The sequence below is a fragment of the Vulpes vulpes genome, chromosome 13, assembly GCF_048418805.1.
Source record: "Vulpes vulpes isolate BD-2025 chromosome 13, VulVul3, whole genome shotgun sequence".
Classification (NCBI taxonomy): Eukaryota; Metazoa; Chordata; class Mammalia; order Carnivora; family Canidae; genus Vulpes; species Vulpes vulpes.
The window spans coordinates 108,992,143-109,014,695 of NC_132792.1; the positions used below are offsets into that span (position 1 = coordinate 108,992,143).

At 37.0% G+C, this 22,553-nt stretch overlaps 1 non-coding gene across 1 annotated transcript; it reads left to right on the top strand.

Moving 5' to 3' along the window:
- Positions 1-243: 243 nt before the first annotated feature.
- LOC112918981 (U6 spliceosomal RNA) lies at positions 244-348 on the top strand. The gene has a single exon (XR_003234796.1). It is a non-coding gene; the product is annotated as a U6 spliceosomal RNA (small nuclear RNA).
- The last annotated feature ends 22,205 nt before the right edge of the window (positions 349-22,553 follow it).

The following is a 22,553-nucleotide window of genomic DNA, read 5'->3' on the forward strand; positions in this document are numbered from 1 at the left end:
ACTCTACCTCTCCAATTACCTTGCTCTTATTCTTGTTAGTTTTAAAAATTCTTGTTCTTATGGGGGTTATATCCATAGTTGTAAGCAAGGTGTTAGTGTAACTTTTTCTTGATTTATGAAACATAGGCATTATCATTTACTGCTATTAAAGATGAAGACTTAGCTAACTTCCATGACCTCAATTTCCCTTCTTCTACTTAACTCTTAGCTAATATTTTAGTTTTCCAGTAGGTTAAGTCTTCAGTACTTGCTTCAGCAGCACATATGTTAAAATCGGAATGATAACAGATATGATCATGACCCCTGCTCAAGGATGACATGCAAATTAATGATGCATTGCATATTTTTATGGAATATTTTTCAGCCTTAAAAAAGATTGTACTTTAAGGGAAGACTCATGGAAACATGAGGCTAAGTGAAATAAGCAAGAAACAAAAGGACAAATATTTTATGATTCTACCCTTGTGAGATACCTAAAGTAATCAAATCATTGAGACAGAAAGCAGAATGGTGGTTGTCAGGGGCTGGGAAGTGGGGAAAATAGGACTTGTTGTTTAATGGATATGGAGATTTAGTTTGGAATGATGAAGAGTTCTGGAGATGAATGGTGATGATGTCTGTGCAACAATGTGGATATATACTTAATATCACTAAACTGTATATTCTTAAAAATTCTTAAAATGGTAAATTTTATTTTATTATTATTATTTTTTAAAGATTTGTTTATTTATGATAGACATAGAGAGAGAGAGAGGCAGAGACACAGGAGGAGGGAGAAGCAGGCTCCATCCTGGGAGCCTGACGTGGGACTCAATCCCGGGACTCCAGGATCGTGCCCTGGGCCAAAGGCAGGCACTAAACTGCTGAGCCACCCAGGGATCCCCTAAAATGGTAAATTTTAGTATGCATATTTTATCACAATAAAAAAAAAATAAACTATCTCCTATTCAACTTTTCATATCTCTTGACTTCCATATAAAATTAATATGTTTCTTCACATCTCAATTTTCACCCTCATTGTACTGGAATAATATCATATACAAGCTATTCATAAAGGTATGTAGAAGCAATTGTTGTTCTATTAGTGCTGTTCACAAATAACTTTTCGTCCTCTCTGCCTTCTATGCACATGGAATTATTGAACTTTGTACCACTTGTGGCTGTGAAGCCATGGGACTAGCTTTGGCCAATTAATTGAGCAGCAGGGAAGCAAGTTGTTCTCAGATCTAGGCATCTAACTGTATAGCTGTCAGTCCTCTGATACAGCAACTGGCAAAATTTGAGATGACTTTTTTTTTTCTCCTAAGTTCTCAGATTTTCTGATGTTATGTTTAGAATAGGTATATGTTTTCACCCATTCTTGTATGTAAGCAGGGTACCCTTTAAATAGATTCATGTCCTACAAAATTTTTCCTGTGTTTTATTTTGTGTATTTCTTCCCTTCTCTTTTCTGTTTTCTTCTTTTAAAGATCATATTTGTGGGCTGTCTGGTATTAATGATTGTCCTCTTAGGCCTTTTATATTTTATCACATATTTTCTGTCTCTGTCCTTTTTGCTCTATACTTATGTAGAGTTCTTTGACTTTATCTTATTGTGTTATTGTGTTTGTTTTTGTTTCTGTTTTTCGGTATAATCTTTCAAATCTCTCTGAGAATACTAATTAGGTTTTTTCAAGTTTCTTCTCTTCAGTGAGTTATTTCTGTTTCCACTGGGATTGTTTTGTTTATTTGCCATTTTAATGCTGCTAATTTTCTTTATATGCGTGAGTGATTATAAGTTATTTGTGCATTTTTAAGACAGGAAATACTCAGTTGGCTTTTCCAGGGAGTGGATTGGATCTTCTCTGCACTGTATTTGCATGCTTGTTTTCCTTACAAGGTTTTTCCTTCAGTGAGGAGGCTAACCTGGCCAGGTCTGTACTTAAATCATTGAGGAGCCAGGTTTTTGATAAGGGATTACTAAAATGGGGAGAAGTTTATTCTGTGGGGCTAGCACCCAGCTAGTAGTCCTAATTCTCCCCACTCAATGTAGTACATTTCTTAACGTATGGGTCATTGTTTTTGTTATGGTGATTATCATTTTGCTTTGTTTTCTTTTGCCTTGAAGCAGTGTGAGGTTCCCTGTACTGTTGTTATATCCAGATAGAAATGTGGGAGAGAGAGGAGAGGAGTAGGGAAGTGATTGGCTTCGTGTTCTAGAAACAGAATTTCAGTCAGACTTTCTATTTCTTTCTACCAGCTTTGGCTTGTTTTCCTAATCCAACCCTCCATTCTTTCTAATTTTATTCCCAGAAGTTTTAGGGGTTCTGCCTAGAAAATTAGCTATTTCTTTCTCTACCATCCTTTCCTGTGTTAATTTCGGGCTGCGGATTCCTCAGTCTTCCTTGTTCAATTGTATGATTCTCATCCATTTTTCATCTTCCAGAAATGCTGTGACATCTAATGTTGAATGATGGCCCTTCTTCCAGTCCCTTTCCTATTAGGCTTTATGGGTTTAGTTCTGTTTTTATTCTCACTTATTTTAATGAGAAGAGAGGCAAATGCAGGCACTTGATCACCATGTTAAACTAGAAATCACCCTGTGCACTTGCAGAAAACCAAGAACTGCATTGCATTTTGCACTTCTGTGGTGCCATCCAGTATGTTCTCATTGAGGGCCATATGTGCTGAGTTTGGATAACGTGAACACAGGTAGATATTTTTATTGTTTTCTGGACACAAGGCACATTGACATCTTTTCACGGTTTTAAGCTGTTTGAAAATAATGTTATAGGAAATTAGAAGGCAAATGAGGGATCCCTGGGTGGCGCAGCGGTTTGGCGCCTGCCTTTGGCCCAGGGTGCGATCCTGGAGACCCGGGATCGAATCCCACATCAGGCTCCCGGTGCATGGAGCCTGCTTCTCCCTCTGCCTGTGTCTCTGCCTCTCTCTCTCTCTGTGACTATCATAAAAAAAAAAAAAAAAAAGATTTAGAAGGCAAATGAAAGTCAGGATTTGAATCAATGGCCCTTTCTCTTGCCATATCTCTTTTTTTTAAAAAAAAAAAAAAAAAAAAACAGGGTCTTGGAAAAAGGTGGATATCACCAATGCAAAATTCCATTATTAAACTAGAAGTTCTGTTTTTTTTTTTAAGATTTTATTTATTTATTCATGAGACACACACACACACACACACACACACACACACACACAAAGGGGTAGAGACACAGGCAGAAGGAGGAGCAGGCTCTATGCAGGGAGCCTGACGTGGGACTCCATCCTGGGACTCCAGGATCATGCCCTGGGCTGAAGGCAGGTGCTAAATCGCTGACCCACCCAGGGATCCCCAGAAGTTCTGGTTTTGAGTGTACCTTGTTACAATGGCCTAATTTAAAAGAAACTAAAAAACAATAAAAGTAGTAATTATCAGAAAAGCTAAAATATTTTAGTAGGTTTTCTGTTTGCATTTTAAAAGATGTTGTATCTCAAAGAATCTTGAATTCAGGTTTTATTCTTGTAGTTTCCTGCATCTATAATTATCCCCAAAGTCGTTTTCCTCAGTTCTTGTAAGAATACATCTGGTACTTCTGAAAAATATTTTCACAAGTGCTGTTGGGTGATTTATCGGTGCTTACATCTATCCTTTGCTGGGTATATAAAATCGTGCCTACTCCAAATGTCCGGTGCCGACAGCAGCATGGTTTTCATAATCCATCCAAACCTCCCTTCTGTCCACCTGCTTTTATTAACTCACCCTGCTTTTGCCCTCCCTAAACTTCCAGACTTTTCATGATGTAGTCTCGTGTCTGTTATATGCCTCTGCATCCTCCCTCTCTGATAACTCATTTGAATCTTCTTGTCATTTATACCAATCTGTCTTACTCACAATCGCACACCCAAGCCTCTTTTGACCCCATATTTCATAATGTTTTTTCTTTCTTTCTTTCTTTCTTTCTTTCTTTCTTTCTTTCTTTCTTTTTCTTTTTCTTTTTCTTTTTCTTTTTTTCTTTTTTTTTGAAGAGTGGCTGTTGGGTACCGTCCAGTGTAGATGAAGAGAAGAAGGAACAAAAGGTTTCTCCAATTTGAGCTCTATGCTGTGTATCAGGCTAGAGTCAAATACTAGATTGCATCTAAGGAGAAAAGCTGTTGGTCAAAGCTAAAGTACTTGTAGGGCAAGGTGCATGAAGTACTGGAGAATACTGGAGCAGGGAGGAATAGATGGGGATAAGTCAACTGAAAGTGGCCTATGTGATTATTAGAGTTAAAGGCTAAAGTTCCCAGCTCTGCTTTTGTGCACAATATACTTTATAAAATAGAATATATGAAATTAAAACTGAGTCTCGTCCTACATGCTATCCATTGAAAACCAAACATGAATGATTTATGTGCTTATCAAAGATCTAATAGATATAAACTATGCAATGCATTATAGTAAAAATTATGGAAAATTTGATAGTGGCTAAGGCATTACCCTCAAAGAGAACTGTTACATGGCAGGAGAGAAATAAGTACACATTTAATGCAGTGATGGGAAGGAAGAAAGGAATGACAATATTTTGTAAGTGCCAGTATAAATTGTTTAGAACTAAAAAGATACAGTGTATTTATGGTTGCAGTTAATTTTTTTTTCATCTTATCCCTTGGACCCACAAAATCAAGGCAACACTTACCCTCACTGGAGAGCACATGTTAGGATGGGAAATAATGACAGCTTGCCAGCCAGTTCTGTCATGGCCTATGGCAGGGCATAGTATCCATTTATTGAAAGTATGCTGGAGGTGGCCAAAAGTTCCTGTTAATCACTTTTTTTTTGGCCTATAAAATGCAAATACTTTCTTAATAAAAATATTTTAAATTATGCCATCTGGCAAGTCATCTTGCCTAATTACAGTTCCAAATCTTTCCATTGATTTTCTCACAGGAAAACTTGAGGGTATTTTTCTACTCTTCCAATCCTCTTTCAAAAGTAACAAAAAATATGAATCACCACTGATCCTTCAGTTCATTGCTGGATGTTTCTTTAGATAACTATACCTTTTTTTTTATTTTTATTTTTTATTTATTTATGATAGTCACAGAGAGAGAGAGAGAGAGGCAGAGACACAGGCAGAGGGAGAAGCAGGCTCCATGCTCCGGGAGCCCGACGTGGGATTCGATCCGGGGTCTCCAGGATCACGCCCCGGGCCAAAGGCAGGCGCCAAACCACTGCGCCACCCGGGGATCCCGATAACTATACCTTTTAAAGCATTTTGTTCACTAATGTGTTTGTTTATACACCTACACTATATTGCATTTATAATAAAGTCTCCCATTTAGCCATTTTGCCAAAGGAGAGGTCATTCTGTGGCTAAAGTCACTAATGTTACTAGAGAGTACCCCAAACCATTGCTATATATGGCTTAGTTATTATACTCAGCAGAGCTGTGTTTTTGTTTTCATTTTCATTATCAATTATCATCACCTTCAGTATTCTAAGAATCTGTTAAATCCCTGTGTTTCTAGCTTCCAAGTGCACAGAGTGAGAGAAGGAAATATCTTCCTGTAACAATAGTATGCAACATAAGTTACAATGCTCATAACACAGATTAGGTCAACTGGAACCTGCTTGGTCTTTGAATTGTGAGGAAAGGGAAGATACTACAGCCAGGGCTGTCAGTCTGAGCACTGCACAACTTTTAGGGGTGGCACTTGAAAGATGGCAGTGAACAGGACTTTACAATTAGGTGGACGCCTTACACCATCTATTCTTTGGTCTAAAACAGTAAAACTAAATGCTCAGTTTGTTTAGAGAAAGGTAACATCCCATTATTACTTAAAACAGAGAATAGCATCAGATATTCAGGCTATACCATATTAGTAACCTTAGTATGCCTATAGGAAAAATAGAAAAGAATGCCTCAAATTGAAATTTCAGTCTCCTCCCATCCATTGAAACCAGACATGGATGATTCATTAATTTATTGAAGATACAATAGACACATGTTATATACAATTAATTCTGCTAATGTTATAGAAAATTCAGTGATGAATAAAGCAGTGCCCTCAGAGGAACCAAGGATCTTGCAGAAGAGTAAGAAAAATACACATTTGATGGAGTGATGAAAAAGAGGTAACTAGTCTCAACTCACAGAAGCATCTAGTCTCAGGATTATAAAACAGAAACAGTTTTTATGATTACTATGCAGACCACATAGGATACAGACCAGCAACATAATTGATGACAAATATCTTTGTTTCTCACAAAGATATTTAGGTATCTTTGCATGGATAAGTCTTTGTGTCTTTAGAGATGATATTGTGTGGCTTTAGATAGATAATAGACACCAAAATATATTTTTAAAATATGTAAATATGAATGACAAAACAGTATGTTATTAGAAATGTGAATATATTATGATGAAAAATAAATTATGGTTAGATGGACATTGGTTAGATAGGTAGATAGATAATAGAGAGTTAGCTGGGGTAAATTATAAACGACCAATTTTAATCTTAGGGTTGTATTCACAAATATGAAGCAAAATTGATTGACTAAATGTAATTTTATTTCAACTTTTAATATCAAGGATAATTATATTTGTTTGGGCCCAAAGCCCATTTTAACCTCTGATGTTGTCAGTGATGTGTTAAATTTCATAGGAGATAAATTTCCTTATAGAACTTCCATGTGTCTAATGATGGTGACAATTCTACCAACGTTTCCTTTAAACTAACTTTTTTTCCAAAATTAAAAAAAAAGAGAAAATAGAATCCTCATTAATTTGTGTGCTCATTATTCTTCCAGTTAACAGACATTTTCTCTTATTCCACTTCATAATATGTAAAAAAAAATAGAGATCAAGTTTTCTTACATATTTTCATAAAGAAATTTGTATTAGAGGAGAAGAAATACATTTTAATAAAAACAAAAGTACAGATCATTCTTTAATTGGCATATAACCTTGCTTTTCCCCCATTCTTTAGTCTTCTTTTCAGGAGAGCTCCAGAATTTGATTCAATCTGGAATCATGTTCCGCTACACTAGCTCCCCGAGCGAGCCAATTATCTATGAAGGTTTCTTCTTGGATGCCCTCAGTTAGCTCTGTTCATTCAATGGAAAACTTGTGGTACTGAATTCATTCTAAATGACAGGCAGAAAAATCTGTACTATTTGAATGGCAACTTAAATATACAAAGCAAGGTATTTGATTTAACTTAACTTAAATTAATCTAATTTAGCTGTCAAAGACCCAACAAAGATGCTTGGTGTTTCGTGTGGTATTTATTTGATATATAGAGGGGTTTGTGTGTGTGTGTGTGTGTGTGTGTGTGTGTATGTGTATATGTGTGTGTCCAAATGTATGTGTATAGGAGACTACAATTTTCCTATGTCTTTGCAATGAAAGAATTTTTTTAATTGTTTTATTGTAAAAGAAAAACACAAATTTATATTAACCTATATGAAGTTGTGAAATATGATAGAATCTATTTTCATTATAATTATAAATCATATCATATAACATTCCAATATTATTCCTTAGAAGTCTCTCCCTCTATTCAGAATTCTGTTGTAATTGTGTTTAGACCAGCTATCTACAAAGCACAGCGCACAACAAATTGAAAGAACAATTGTCTCTGCTACAGTCTCTACCATAAAGATTCAGCCAGTCAATAAATCTGTCAATCAAATATCAAGTAAAATCTTATCATCTCTAATATACCTGGTTCTGTGCCAGTAATGACAGAAAATTTGAAAGCATACAACATAGTTCCTGTCCTCAAGAAAATTTTCCAAAATTGTCATTTACCTTCTTGGAAAATCCAAAGTATTTACTAGGACACACATCTTTCAAATGACAATGTGACAATGACCAGAAGTGCTTTAAGAATTGAAAAAAGAGGATATAATTGAGGACACTACGTAAAAGATGCGGGAAATGAAATATCCAGCAGTTCAGTATTGTTGATTTCCCTCTGGGTGGAAGCATCCTCACCACAAAATTGTGAAATGGGTGTCAGAATATAGGTGGAAGATCTTATTTAGTATGAAGCACAAGTGTTGTGATAATGAGTTGAGGAAGAGGAGGAAAAATGTAGAGCAAAAGAAGGTAGCTATTAAAGTAGTCTAAAATTTGCCTCAAACTGGAACAGTGTTTAGCTCAAAAATAAAATTCCAGAGAATCTCTTAATAACTTTATTTCAAAATAATTTCTCAGTAGTAGAGATATAATTTTATCTTTTTCAGGTAATTTCTTGGATGGCATTTTGAGGTAGCTTCCCCCTTCCTCTTCAACTGTCCCTCGTTACCCCACAAATGGGTTCCCCAAAGTGGCTGTACTATGATGCCGGGCCTTGCTGGGTGACCATAGTGTATAGCTTGTGAATATGTGGAGGAAGAGGGTATCTGAAAAGCCCTTATAGGGAGACACCAAACCAAAAAGAAATGAATATTTATTTAAATGCTTATTATCAGGGCAACTGGGTGGCTTACTCAGTTAAGCATCTGCCTTAGGCTTAGGTCATGATCCCAGGGTCCTGAGATCAAGCCCTGCATCAGATTCCCTGCTCAGTGGGGAGTCTGCTCCTCCCTCTGGCTGTGCTCTCTCTGTCTCAAATGAGTAAATAAAATCTTTTAAAAAAATGAATGCTTATTTTAGAGAAATTCACTTTTTAATAAACAGGTAAATATGTGGGAAACCAAAGAAAAGCAGGGAAATTGAAGTGGGAGACAGTGAAGAGATGCCGAGCCTTTCCTAAATGATATTTGCAATGAATGTTTGGAGGAGTGGGAAGGTAGCCATTGAAACCACCCAGCTAGTATGGGCAGTTGTACTGAACATTATAACAAGATAGGTAAAGACAGGAAAATAAGCTTAATGGTATTGTTATCATCATGTACAGTTATTTGAGTTGGCCTTAGGACTTAACTTGTTTTATTTAAATAAACTTCATTCCATAATTCTAAATATTGGGGCTTTCAGATAGTTCAAAATAGTAAAGCTAGGAATTCTCCTTCTGGGTTCCTATGCATCTGTTGCACTAATGTTAGAATTTTGCTATAGACTGCCTTTTATTGTTTTCTGTCTGCTTTATTTTGATCAGTCAACTATAGTCCATTCTGAGTGTATATCTGGCAATATGCAGAAGTCTTAAGCAAGAACTGACCCCTTCTTTAAGCAACTAGTTATCTTGTAGATGAGATTAAATTTACAAATATGAAAAAACATATTTGTAAAAATGATTAAAATGTAAAAATGTAAATGTAAATTACATTACATAATGTAAATTACATTACATTATGTGATGTAAAAATGTAAATGTAATTTACATTAAAATATAAATGTAAAAATGATTATCTCATTGTAGTTGTATTCCCAACACAATACATTTGTGTATTTGCATTTGTCTGTCACATGGTAATAAATGAATGGTGTCTTAGACCACAAAATATTGTTGGTCACAAAGGTGGTATGCTTAGCTCTTGGCAAACTCTCTAAATTGCCTATATGGAAATATCTGTACAGGTTTCTTGCTTCCTTCAGAATCAGTTTTTTATCAAGAGGCATGTACTTTCTATATAACTATCTTTAAAATTTTCAGCTACCTTTTTTCTTTTATGTGTGAAAGCTTTTTTTTTTTTAAGATTTTATTTTTTTATTCATGAGAGACACACACACACACACAGAGGCAGAGACATAGGCAGAGGAGGAAGCTGGCTCCCTGCAGGAAGCCTGATGTGTCACTTGATCCTGGGACTCCAGGATCACGCCCTGAGTCAAAAGGCAGACGCTTAACTGCTAAGCCACCCAGGTGTCCCTATGTGTGAAAGCTTTTTAACTAAATATATAATATAGCATTATGTTGTATGATATATAGATATATACACATAGATATATACACACACACACACACACATATATATATATATACACATATATATGATGTATAATGCTATGTATAATTGTCTGGAAGTAATTGAGTGTATGGTAAAGAATTGAGCAAAGTCCCATGGAGATGGCAAGGCTGGACAAGTGGTTGAGTTGTTACTCATTTGCTGAGTGTTTTAGCCTAAGTACTATTTGTAGAGGTTCCTTAAGAACAATCAGAATTTTGAATCTTCAAAGTTCTATATAAGTGTATCTTAAATTATAGTCTAATTTAAGGCTTCGGGTGCATGGTGTTTAAAATACATTTATTTAGGGGCACCTGGGTGGATCAGTCTATTGAGCAGCCAACTCTTGATTTTCCAACTCATGATCTCAGGGTCATGAGATCGAGCCCCATGTAGGGCTCCACACTCAGCAGGGACTCTGCTTCAGATTATCTCCCTCTGCCCCCCACTTCCTCTCAAATAAATAAATAAATAAATATTAAAAAAATAAAGGGCAGCCCCGGTGGCACTTGCGGTTTAGCGCCTCCTGCGGCCCAGGGTGTGATCCTGGGGGCCTGGGATCGAGTCCCACATCGGGCTCCTTGCATGGAGCCTGCTTCTCTCTCTGCCTGTGTCTCTACCTCTCTCTCTCTCTCTCTCTCTCTGTGTGTGTCTCTCATGAATAAATAAATAAAATCTTAAAAAAATAAAATAAAATAAAATAGAATAAAATAAAATAAAATAAAATAAAATAAAATAAAATAAAATGCATTTATTTAGTCAAAAAATGGGCCTTCTCTCAGCCTTCCAAATCAGAGAGGACCTGATATGCCAGATTCACACTGGTGTTTCTCTCTTGGTCCGCATGTTTACTTGTAATCTTCCCCTTATTTATTCATCTGAATCTTGGTTTTGAAGACCACAGTTTGAAATTATAAGTGAATTTTTGCTATCTACTGTTCTTTTGCCAGCTCCATTCTTCTGGTCCTTATGTCTAGTTGACTAAAGATATGTGCTGTTCCTAAGAAAGGGTTGTGATTTCTGACTAGTAACCAACACTGCTTTAGATGGGTATGTCTCACACCAGGTCCTGACTATAGCTAGTAGGAGATTATAAGGTAGAAGCTGAGCCATGGACTCCAGGCTGTGTCAACCTTTCTTGCAACAGTATTCATTGTGGATAGTGCAAAATACCTAACTCTAAAATTAGAAAGCTAAGAAGCCCTCTTGAGATTTGATCTCAGTTATGCCAGCTATTTGGGCATTTTAAATATTTTATCTTTTTATTATTTTATAATAAATTTATTTTTTATTGGTGTTCAATTTACCAACATACAGAATAACACCCAGTGCTCATCCCGTCAAGTGCCCCCCTCAGTGCCTGTCACCCATTCATCCCCAACCCCCGCCCTCCTCCCCTTCCACCACCCCTAGTTCATTTCTCAGAGTTAGGAGTCTTCATGTTCTGTCTCCTTTTCTGATATTTCCTACCCATTTCTTCTCCCTTCCCTCATTTTAAATATTTTAACTATTTGTTGAGTTATTTTTTTAAACTTCCCTTTCCATTGTCATATCTTCAGACATAATTGGAAGTAACAGAATATGCATGTGGAATGCTAAACAATATATATGACAGTGAAGATTGCAACCTAGCATTCAAGAAATAAAAAAGCATATTTTTGAGTAGTTAATATATGAAGTAGGTTCCCAAGTGATACAAATACATATAAGGTGGAGGCTAAAGGAAACATTTATTTATACTTTATATAAAAAGAAACTGGGTTAATTTGTTTTTCATTCATTTATTCATTCAAAATTTTGTTACTTAGCTCCTACTCTATGAATCCTGTGCTTGGTATTAACTATTAAGTATAGTTTCTTTTTATCTGATGCCTGAATTTTCACTGTAATGCATAGCTTCACTGCACACAATGTGTAGAAATTCTTTCCAATCGTGTATATAGAACTAGTGATATTTTTAAATAATAAGATACTAAACACAAGCATAAAGTCTGGAATTCCCACATGGCAATAGTGGCTGGAGAAGGAATTAAGAGGGTGAAATCATGGTAGCAGTCAGTACTTGATTGTGAAAGAGGCAACTTCAAGATGGCAGCATCACTTCCTCTGATTATTAATAAATAAATATTGACGTTAATTTAGCACTTTCCATCTTCAAAGCACTTTACAATTATTAATTAGTCCTCTTAGAAATATAATTTCTGAAGTTTGCATTTAAATAGGATATTCATGATGCTGTTTTTTGGCTTCAAGTAAAAGAGCATTTTTTCCCCTGATTATCAGAATTTAATTTTTTTTCCAGAATCAAAGACAGTAGGATGAATGTAGCTAAATAGACATTCCAGGAAAGACTATCTCAGGACATTGAATATGGAGTCATGAGGATCTTGATTTGCATATCCCACAGCAGTGGACCAAGGTAATGGTTTAGTTTCCCCAAAGGCCTTTCATGAGAAGAGGTACTTTGAGATTGTTAAATGAACCTGCTTTTGCACCCAGACCTTTGTACAATGTGTCATCTCTGCCTGGAACTGCCACTTAGACTGCTGCCATTCTTCTTTTGCCAGCTAATTCCTAAGCATCTCAGTTTCCATATTTTATAATGGAAAAGTATTTCCTAAACCCTAGATTTTTTTATATCATGCAACAATTTTTATTAAGTTACCAAATAGAAGAATTTTAAAAATATAAGCATCTCATAGCTTATAGACTAACTAGAAGACCAAGATTATATGAATAACCACTATACAGTATAACAAGTATTTTTAAAAAATACGCTTTTGAGCAGTTTTATGTTAACGAAAAAATTGAGGGAAAAGTATAGAGGGTTCTCATATACTTCCTTAACACTCACTCCATTTCCTCAATTATTAACATCTTGCACTAGTGTGGAACATTTGTTAGAATTGATGAGCCAATATTGATAGATCATTATTAACTAAAGTCCACGGTTTCCATTAGGTTTCACTCTTTACACTGTATATCCTGTGTTTTGACAAATGTATAATGATGTATATCCACCATTACAGTATCACACAAAATAGTTTTCTCTTGTTATATGTTCTTGTGTGCCAGTTAATGAGTTTGACTTCCCTGTGATCATTTACCTTTGTCCCAGACACACCTGCATTTCAAGGAGGTTGTGTCCCTTTGGTGACTGCTTGTACAAACACTAAGACATCAGTTTTCTTAGCTCCAATGAGCAGGGAGTCTCTTTGTCCCCAAAGAAATATATTTCATTTATTTTGACTTGAAGATCAGAATGACCAGGACCTAAGTGTTGGTGATGAAAGGAGGACATTTACAATTTAATTGTTTGACTTATAAGAAGCTTCCTGAAATGTATGTCTGTCATGCATCTTGTGCAATTAGGGAGCATTCTGGCACATTCTTTTTGTTTGCCACACTTATCACCTCCCTCACTTCTGCACTGTTCAGGATCATCACAGGATCCAGAATAGCACCTATCCTATCTGTGAAGCTACAGATGGTTCTACTAAGTTCCTTCCTTCCTCCCTCCCTCTTTCTTTCTTTTTCTTTCTTTCTTTCTTTCTTTCTTTCTTTCTTTCTTTCTTTCTTTCTCTTTCTTTCTTTCTTCTTTCTTCTTCTTTCTGATTTTATTTATTTATTCGTGAGACACACACAGAGAGAGAAAGAGAGAGAAAGGCAGAAGACACATGCAGAGGGAGAAGCAGGCTTCATGCAGGGAGCCCGATGTGGGACTCAATCCCAGTTCTCCAGAATCATGCCCTGGGCCGAAGGCAGGCACCAAACCACTAAGCCACCCAGGGATTCCCCTCTACTAATTTTCAGTAGTGAATTGCCTCTATATTTTGGAAAGGCAGTTGCTGCTTATTTAACAAAAACAGATATACTGGCTTATGCCTTTTTTTTTTTTTTTTTTTTTTTTTTTAATGTCCATGAACTTTAGCCGAACCACAATTCCCCACTTAGTATACAGGGTCAGTCTTCACATATCATCATAGGTACTACATTGCTTTGTGATTATTTGTCTACATCTGTCTCCCCTTCTAGACCACAAGTTACATAATGGAAAGAAACTATTGCTTTTATTTATTCTTGGGTCCCTCAATAATTTGAACTTGGCCAGCTACATGGTAGACTCTCAATTTTTGAATGAATTTAAAACGAAAATAAAAATAAATTTAAAAAATAGATATGAGGAGAATAGATACTAGAAAACCAACTTTCTGTAATGCTTCAAGGAGATGGTTTGAAAAAATTCCTGACTTTACTACCCAGTATTTACTTGTAATGAATTTGTAATGGCACAGAGAACATGAAAAGGAGAAGGTATGCTTATGCCTTGCAATATTATGACACAAAACCCTAGTCATACTATGTGGGCCTCAAATTCAGCCCTTTTCTGTCCTTAAAGATCTCCTCTAAATGTCCTGTTAAATAGCAGGATAAAGACACTGATGACAATAAGGATAATTTTCCATCACCCCAGGGAGGAGACCCATTCTAGTGGCTAATAGAGGACATTTCAGACTCCACTCAAAGAACTTGAAATCTACCCGAGGTTCATGGCTTCCTAGAAGATCAATGGTAAAGATTTCCTGTTTACCTTTGGGGACCCTCTGGAAAGCCCTTCCTGTTACCTTCCTATGTCTGGACCAAGTGCCCCTATTAGGGCCCCATTAGCATATTGCAGCCTCTCTCATTTTCCTCTCATATTGGATTGTAATTGCCTGGATACTTGCCCATTTTCTCCACCAGGCTTTAGGCTACATTATGACAAGAAGTCTGTTAGCCTTGCTTAGTGTTTCATTGCTTATGCCTGGCTCAATATCTGGAACATAGTATGAGAGGGAGGGAGAAACAGAGGGAAGGGTGGAAGGTGGGAGAAGAGGAAGGGGAAAAAAAAGAAGGAAGGAAGGCAAGTCTTGTATCTAGAAATAAACTTTCTCTAACAAGTCCTGGTACACTAAGGTTTAAGTGTTTCTCCTAGAATCTTGATTCACAAAAAATGCCCTGAGCTTTTCAAGAAAAACAAAATGCCTACTTAGCAAGGGAAACTAGCTGGCCCACAGTTCCTTTGGAACCATTTTTGACACTATGATTAGCCTTGATTTTGCCTTCCCATCTGTCTGACTTATATTGGATGACAGTGGATTAACTGACCTCCAGCTATAATTTACTGCTGTGTTCCGTGGGATACCTAATCACTACAACCAGATATAGAGGTGTTCCTAGCACTAACAAACAGTGTAATCCTGTATTTGTGTGCACTGTTACCTTAATACCTTTCCCTTGGTTGACTATAGACCATATTTGGTTTTATGTCTTTTCTCTCATCTGAGATAACTTTAACTCACTTCTATCTTGTGGGCATTGTTATTTGTACTGAGAAGACTGTCTTTACTACCTATTTCCTTATTTTACACCTATCATGCAAGTGTCTTATTGTTCATATTAACTGGGGCAGGGATCATGCCATATATTGCTTTATTATATCTCTTAATAAGTAGCAATGTTATATTGATCATATTAGGAATTTGATATTTTTAAAAATGATGAAATACATAAAAAATAAAGGGAATTTTCTTATCACTAATGGAAATATTTCTTTCTAATTCAATTCATATCTACTACCTCTACACCTCTAAGATTCATGGATTTATATTAAGAATTTAAGAAATTTAAGAAATAGATTTTCAGAAACCAGTGGCTATGTGTGTGTATGTCATCTATGTTTTCACTAGGTCAAAAAAAAATGTAAAATGCTTGTCCATGTTGGACACTGAACTCTGGAGTTAACAGATGACATCACAAACCATATACTCTCCTTCTCTGTCACCACCCACACAGACATACTAGGCTCCACCCTCATTAATGTCCCAAATGGCATTGAGCAGCAGAAAGGTCAGAAACAAAAAACTCCCAAGTTTGAAAGATTTAAAGGCAAGTTATCAGGAGTTGGACTGGAGCCCCAAACCATACAGGCTATAAGGTCAGAGCTTAACTGTTTTTCCATTTTATTGCTCAAGGACAAGAGAACTTGATACATGAGACTCCAGCCCCGTAAACTGTCTACTGAGGTAGCCATTTCATCATGTATGGTTGTGGATTGAGTACTGACCACACAATTTAAATCGATAGTAGCAGGGCCCTGGTGGGGATGTGAGAAGCAGTGTCACACACACAACATTCTTTTCCTAATTATTGGGACCTGGACAGGTGGCAGGAAGGGAATGAGGGGTGAGGTGGGGGGAGAGGGAGGGGCGGGAGGCACAGTGACATTTCCCATCTCAGGAGTACAAGATTCATTACCTCTGATGAAAAGTCACCAGGCTGCGGTGAGTCCTGACATACTTCGTGACAGGAGAAAGTGACATGGCCGTTTGACATTCAGGGCTAGAAGGTTGCCGGTCTGTAATCACTAGTTAAAATTGAATCTTGTACATTGCACTCTGCCAGCAGAGCTCAACTCTTGATAATTATTTGGATGTTACTGTATTTGGATTTTATTTCCCCAGCAGAGAGGGGAAGTTGGATTTATAGTTTACTGCTGGGTAAGATTGGAACAGGCTAGATCTTTTTTATGGTTAATATGGCAGAGCCAAATAAATCTAGAGATGTTTTTTGTCCCTATTTTAATTCTAAACCACTTGGGGGTGGGGGTGGGGAGCCACAAAAGAATCAGAGTGCGTCTTCTAATTTTCCATGAACAAGCTACAATTCTATCTGCTAATGTTTTCCTCTTTTTTTTTTTTTTTTCCATTTCACTTCATGATGCTTTAACCAGCCATCTGGACGTGGACAGGGCTGGGACATACCATTTTGCAACAGCTATAGCCTGAGCTGCCTCATAGATGAGAACATAGATGGTCAATGCCATTTAACAACCACTTCTTCTTTACCTGGGGGTCAGGAAAAGTACAAGAGAAATGTTTAACAGTGGGTCATTTTAGCATAATTATAGAGTCGCCTTTAACTGTTGATTTGCATACAGGCATGCTGTGATTCCAATCAGAATATTCTTTCCCCTCACTCCTACCCCAAGGCACAGAAGCATCTAGTTGTTGCAGAAGCACAGACTGTATATTTACCTCATTGAGTGCAGAAGGATCCCCAATGTCTGGCTTAACACGTTTAATGTAACATTTTGAGGAGCCACAAGCCACATGTACATAGAAGGGTGAGATGATCACCGGGGATATCTTTATAGACAGAATAAGTAAGTATTGCCTGTGTCATAGGGGTTAGCTGGGCCCTGAAGAAGCAGATGAATTCAAGTCTTCAGTCTCTTTCTGATATGGTAGAGTAGGTATAGACAAGGCTGTCTTCACCAAATCCAGGACTGCCTTAAGAAGCTGAGATAGTCAGCATCCTTAGAGTAAAGCTCCTTTTCTCTTGAATAGTGCTGGGATGGGCACTGCCAACCATTGCTTCTTCTCTTTGCCTTTGTTCAGTCTTCAATAGTAAACACTATCCTCTCCGCCCACCTTCCACTTCATACCAGAGAGATCATGTGGCTCACAGAGCTCAGTTTTCTGAAGGCAGTCTCATATTTTCTGGCTTTTTAAGTCACTTTCAGACATAAACAACTTCATGTGAATAAATTTATTATTTGCTCTCATCCCATTAGAAAATACACTCCTAGAACAGGGGACCTTAACAAGAGGGTGTTTTTGTCCAAAGCGAGAATTTCTTTTTTTTTTTTTTTTTTTAAGATTTTATTCATTTATTCATGAGAGAAACAGAGAGAGAGAGGCAGAGACACAGGCAGAGGGAGAAGCAGGCTCCATGCAGGGAGCTCGACGTGGGACTCGATCCCCAGTCTCCAGGATCAGGCCCTGGGCTGAAGGCGGCACTAAACTGCTGCGCCACCTGGGCTGCCCTGAAAGTGGGAATTTCTAAACCGGGAAAAGTCTAGGGAAGTAAGTGAGTTTTGAGAAACTTGGCAATAATGTAACAGAGTAAGAATACCTGGGAGAAGGACATGAGCAACTGAAGGGGGAAAAAAAGAAGAAGAAAAGAAAGAAAGAAAAAAAAACAGGTCTGGCAAGAGGGCTAAATTACGCATACAGCCTCATAGTGGAGATAGAGTGAGGAGTCACTTGAAGGCTGTGGTTGCTGAAATGATAATCTTATCAGTAGTGAAGAGGCAGTATCTATCTGAGTTAGTTAGATGGGTTGTGACTAAAGGAGTCAACTTATTAGTAATATCACAATTGAACTAATCCTAATTGTAGAGACTGAATTAAGGGTAGTTTCCCTATTCCTAGGGATATCAGTTGCCTCTACTTCAGGAAAATAACCTCCATTATTCCTTGTCTAGTCTGCAGGCAAAAAGTTAAAGCTTCACCTGTTAGGGGTTGCATCAACAGTATTGCTCCTGGCAAACTTGAGGGCAGGCTTTATGTTCTGATGGTTGGGAGGGACCTCCTTTTCTCCCCTAAATGAAATCTCATGTATCATGTGTGGTTCATGTGAAGGCTCTCTCTTCCATGAAGTCTGCCTTGACTAACCAGCACAGTTAATCTTTTCTTTTCTAAATTTCTGTAGAGTTTGTCCTTGTAGAAGTGTACTACCTGTGCTTGATTTTAAAGTTTTTTCTGTTTCCTATTTGTACATCTTGCTTGAATGAGCAATTATAGCCTGGGCGTAAGAAGTTTGAGAGACCTAAAGTTAGTTGTTTAGCCTCCTAGAAACTCAATTTTTTTATCTATTAAGATGAAGAAATAGGAATATGGATCTCAAAGGTCAGTTCCAGTTCTATTATCCTGTGAAACTATGTTGTGCTTCCCTTGTCCTTCTCCCTGAAGGGAAATATATATTATCTTTGTTTAGTTTGCACAACCGTATGTTCAATCTAGTTTAAGCAGAACACCAGAAAAGCAATGCTTGGTACTAGACTCTAGGCACACCATGGGCACATACAAATGGCAGCCCAAATGCAGCAACATCAGCAAGAGCTCAGATCAGTAAAACATCTCATGAACCAACTCTGCTGATTCTGCAACTAGAACATAGGAACTCAGTGTTTTGCAGAATCAAGTTGTGTGTGTGTGTGTGTGTGTGTGTGTGTTTAATGTTTAATTTTAAAGTGGTGTATGGCCGAACTCTTTCCAGCCTTATCCTGTTTATGTATGTTTCTGAGAAAATCAAGCTCTCTGGAGTTTTCTACTCCTACAGCTCCCAGTTGTGAGCTTCTCCCACAGCTCTTGATGCAATTAGCATCCTGGAATATTGAACAGAAGTAATTTTATCATGCAATCAAGAATACTTCAGCTAAAGCTAGATGTTAGTTATTGCTGAACACTGGAAGAAAGGAAGAATATGAGAAGTAGCATTGCTCACAGGTAAAAAGAACATAAGCCTGAAAACACTCAGGAAAAGGTGGCTTATATTTTGATATATTATTATTATTTTAACATGCATGCTAGTGTTCTTTTGAAGAATATTGATTACATTCATTGGCATTGCACAATTGGGAATAATATCATCAATATCCCATTGAACAGGGGAGATGAAGAGAGAATTTGTGAAGCCTCAGGTGAGGCCCAGAGATTGGACCAGTGGATTTGGATAGATTTTCTTTACTTTTCTCAGACTCTGTCACCCAAGAAGGAAGATTTTTGTTGCTGAGCAGGGTTGGAGCTTATTACTCATTTTAGGAATATGAGGAATCAAGTCTCTTTTTTTCCCCCAAATGTTCCCTGGCAATGCCATCTGATAATTTAGCAGCAAATACTTTCCCTTTACCTTCCTGAGGACTGTTAATTCAAATGCAGAGGGAAATGTGGGTTTGCCTTTTGTGCCACTCTCTTAATCAAAGTGATTTTCTGAAATGCAACTGTAGAAAATAGACTCTTTTATTTTAGGATCAACAACAGTTTTTACAATGTTAGGCAAACCTGAGCCCCTCCTTAAAATGTCAGGAAAACAAAAACCATCCCCACCTGAAAGGCCTCTTCACTTGTCTTGAAAGGATTTTTTCGGCTGTTCCCCTTAAGCTGCTTTCTCCTTCTGTGCAACTTCTCAATCCCATTCACAAACTGTTGCCATGGTAAATAATTATATCACAGATGAATTGTGTACACTTCCTTTTCATAGCTGGAAGAGAAATTGTAGAGGAAAGGGGAAAAATCAAAATCCTTTAAAATTACAGGGGAGATAGCTGAGGAAAGATTGCCTTCTCGTTAACATAATTAGCTCCATGAATTATAAATTGGTATTAGAACTTGCTCTTCATGACAAAAGGAGTAATTATATTTACTCATGTAAAATTAAACAATACCAAAAAAAATTAATGGAACTCACCAGAAGCTCTCTTGACATTATCATAAAATTCAGAGATCTGAATATCCCACAATTTGAAGTGATTTAAGCAGCATAAACTTTAATGCTGCTCAAATTTGCTGCGTAGAAATATATTTCATGGGTAGTTTATAATTGAACTCTCCCATGTTCAAACAAACAAACAAATATGCACAATGTGCATACACACACAAAATCACAATAACTCAATTTAAAAAATATATGTATATATAGACTAATTTACAGTAAAAGCCAGATTTTCTGTACCCAAGTGGGATGAGGCAGTACTTTCCACAGAAAGATACATTTTTTTAATTGACTCTTCTAAAGTCAAAACCTCCAGAATAGAAAGTGACCTCTTTATTTAAACAGCTCTCAAATGTATCTGGAAGTGGGGTTGATGTGAGAAAAGGTTGATTGGTCTAAGTAGCTTTGCATACTCAGAAAGATCCCCTGTTGGGAGAATGGCTGTGTGGCAGAATGACAAAGTGGTGATATCTCTGCATTTCAGATCCAGGCACCCAAAGACCAGTTTTACCAGGATTTCACACCCTTGTATCCCTGGCCCAGGCCTATGAAGAGAGGACAAAGTAAAGGGGAGCCACACTTTGCTCAGTTCTACATGAGCCATTATGGATATTCAAAGATAGTTTTGGTCCCTTAAAAGATTGTGGAGTACTATTTTCTATTCTTTACATCCTTTTTAAAAAAGTTTTTTGAAGGGAGTAGGGGAGTTCTAGGTTTTCTAACTAACAAAACCAAAATATCCCTTAGAATTTTTTACTGTTTATTGCACTTATCTTTATTAACGGTTTGGTGTAAATGTTGTATTGCCTGCATCCCTTGTCTCTCACCAGCGTCTGATGCAGTGGACTATAGAGTTCCACTGTGTGCTAGGTGCAAGTTAAATGAAATCAGTCACATTTTACCCAGAAACCATTTTTCATTGGATCTGACAACCTTCCAGTATGCTATGAAAGCTCCCGAAGTGTCTATTCACTTCTAACTGCCATATGTGTGTAACTCCTTACGGTGTAAGTCACAGGAGTCTCTTTTAAAATATATGACTTAATCTAGATTGTATCCTTCACAAAGTTATTGACTCAACTGTATTAAACTAAATAAAGAAGATACTTACTTGCATCGTAGGTAGAGGAACTATGATAAATAAGGCATCTTTGGAGAAAACCTTAGTTTCTATATTCATTCAGCCATTGAGCTCCTTTGGGGGATCTATAAAATTTGCAACTGGACCCTGCATGGTAGGATTGGGAGAAGGAGGATAGCAAATACTTGAAAGATGTTTCTTATACTTTTGTAATTTATGACTACTATAAATCCAGCCTTTAATTTGGCATAATATGTAGCCAAAGTGATTTTGCAATGAAGCCTTAAGAATATGACAAAATGATTAAATCATACATTAAATTAAAAAGCAAGTTATAAAATTGTTATTCTAATGATGCCTGGTATAAGCATATGGAAAGACAATCTGTCACTGCTTTTCCTCTTGGCCATCCTTCCTAGCTTGGGACCTTCTAGAGAATAGATTAATTCACTTTGCCATTGGAAGTTTCTTCTAGTCTGTCCCTCATTGTGTATCTGAGACTGTTATGTATGCCAGTCAATAGAACAATCTGAGTGGGGAGGCTATACCAAGGGAAAACCAGCACCTTCTCTTTCAAGGTACTGTTTGAGTCTCATCAAGAAATAGGTGATGCACTCAAATGGAGTAATTGAGGAAAGATTATAAAGGAGACTGTTCAGAAAAACACAGGCAGAATTAAGAGAAACCAATAAAAAATGATGCTTTAATCCCAGGCTAATGACATTGAAGGGACATCACCACCCCTGAAAGGTCAAGAGGAGTAAGTGGAAAGGGGAGTTGTAGGGAAGATCTACCAAACAGAAATTGTGGCCTTTGGTAGAGGCACACAACAAATGTGTGGCATCTTGGCTAGACAAGAGCAAGAAGACCAAATACCCCAATTCAGCATTCCTGTCCTTTAGTCTTCTATAGGTACCTTCCATTGGCCAAACCCAATAGGAAGTCAAAAAAGGGTGCCCTTTTAGTTTCTGGAGATTGGTCTCTTGGGGCATAAAGCATGATGGAAAAGGGTAAAGTAAGGAGGAGGTACAGAGAAACAAGAAATAGCCAAAACAATTCAGTGAGTAGCTGAGCCCATGAGACAACTTTAGAAAGATTAACAAATTTTTCACTCTAGGAAATTATATATTTCTAAATGAAAAAAAAATTGTCATTAAATTTAAAAATAATGATGTTGAAAATATGGTATGAATCTTTACTGTGAAATATCACTTTGATTTCACTTTGAAGTTAAATGCATTTTGAACCATATGAATCATTTAGTTTAGTCAAATATATTTTGACCAGTTTTTTGATTTATGAGTT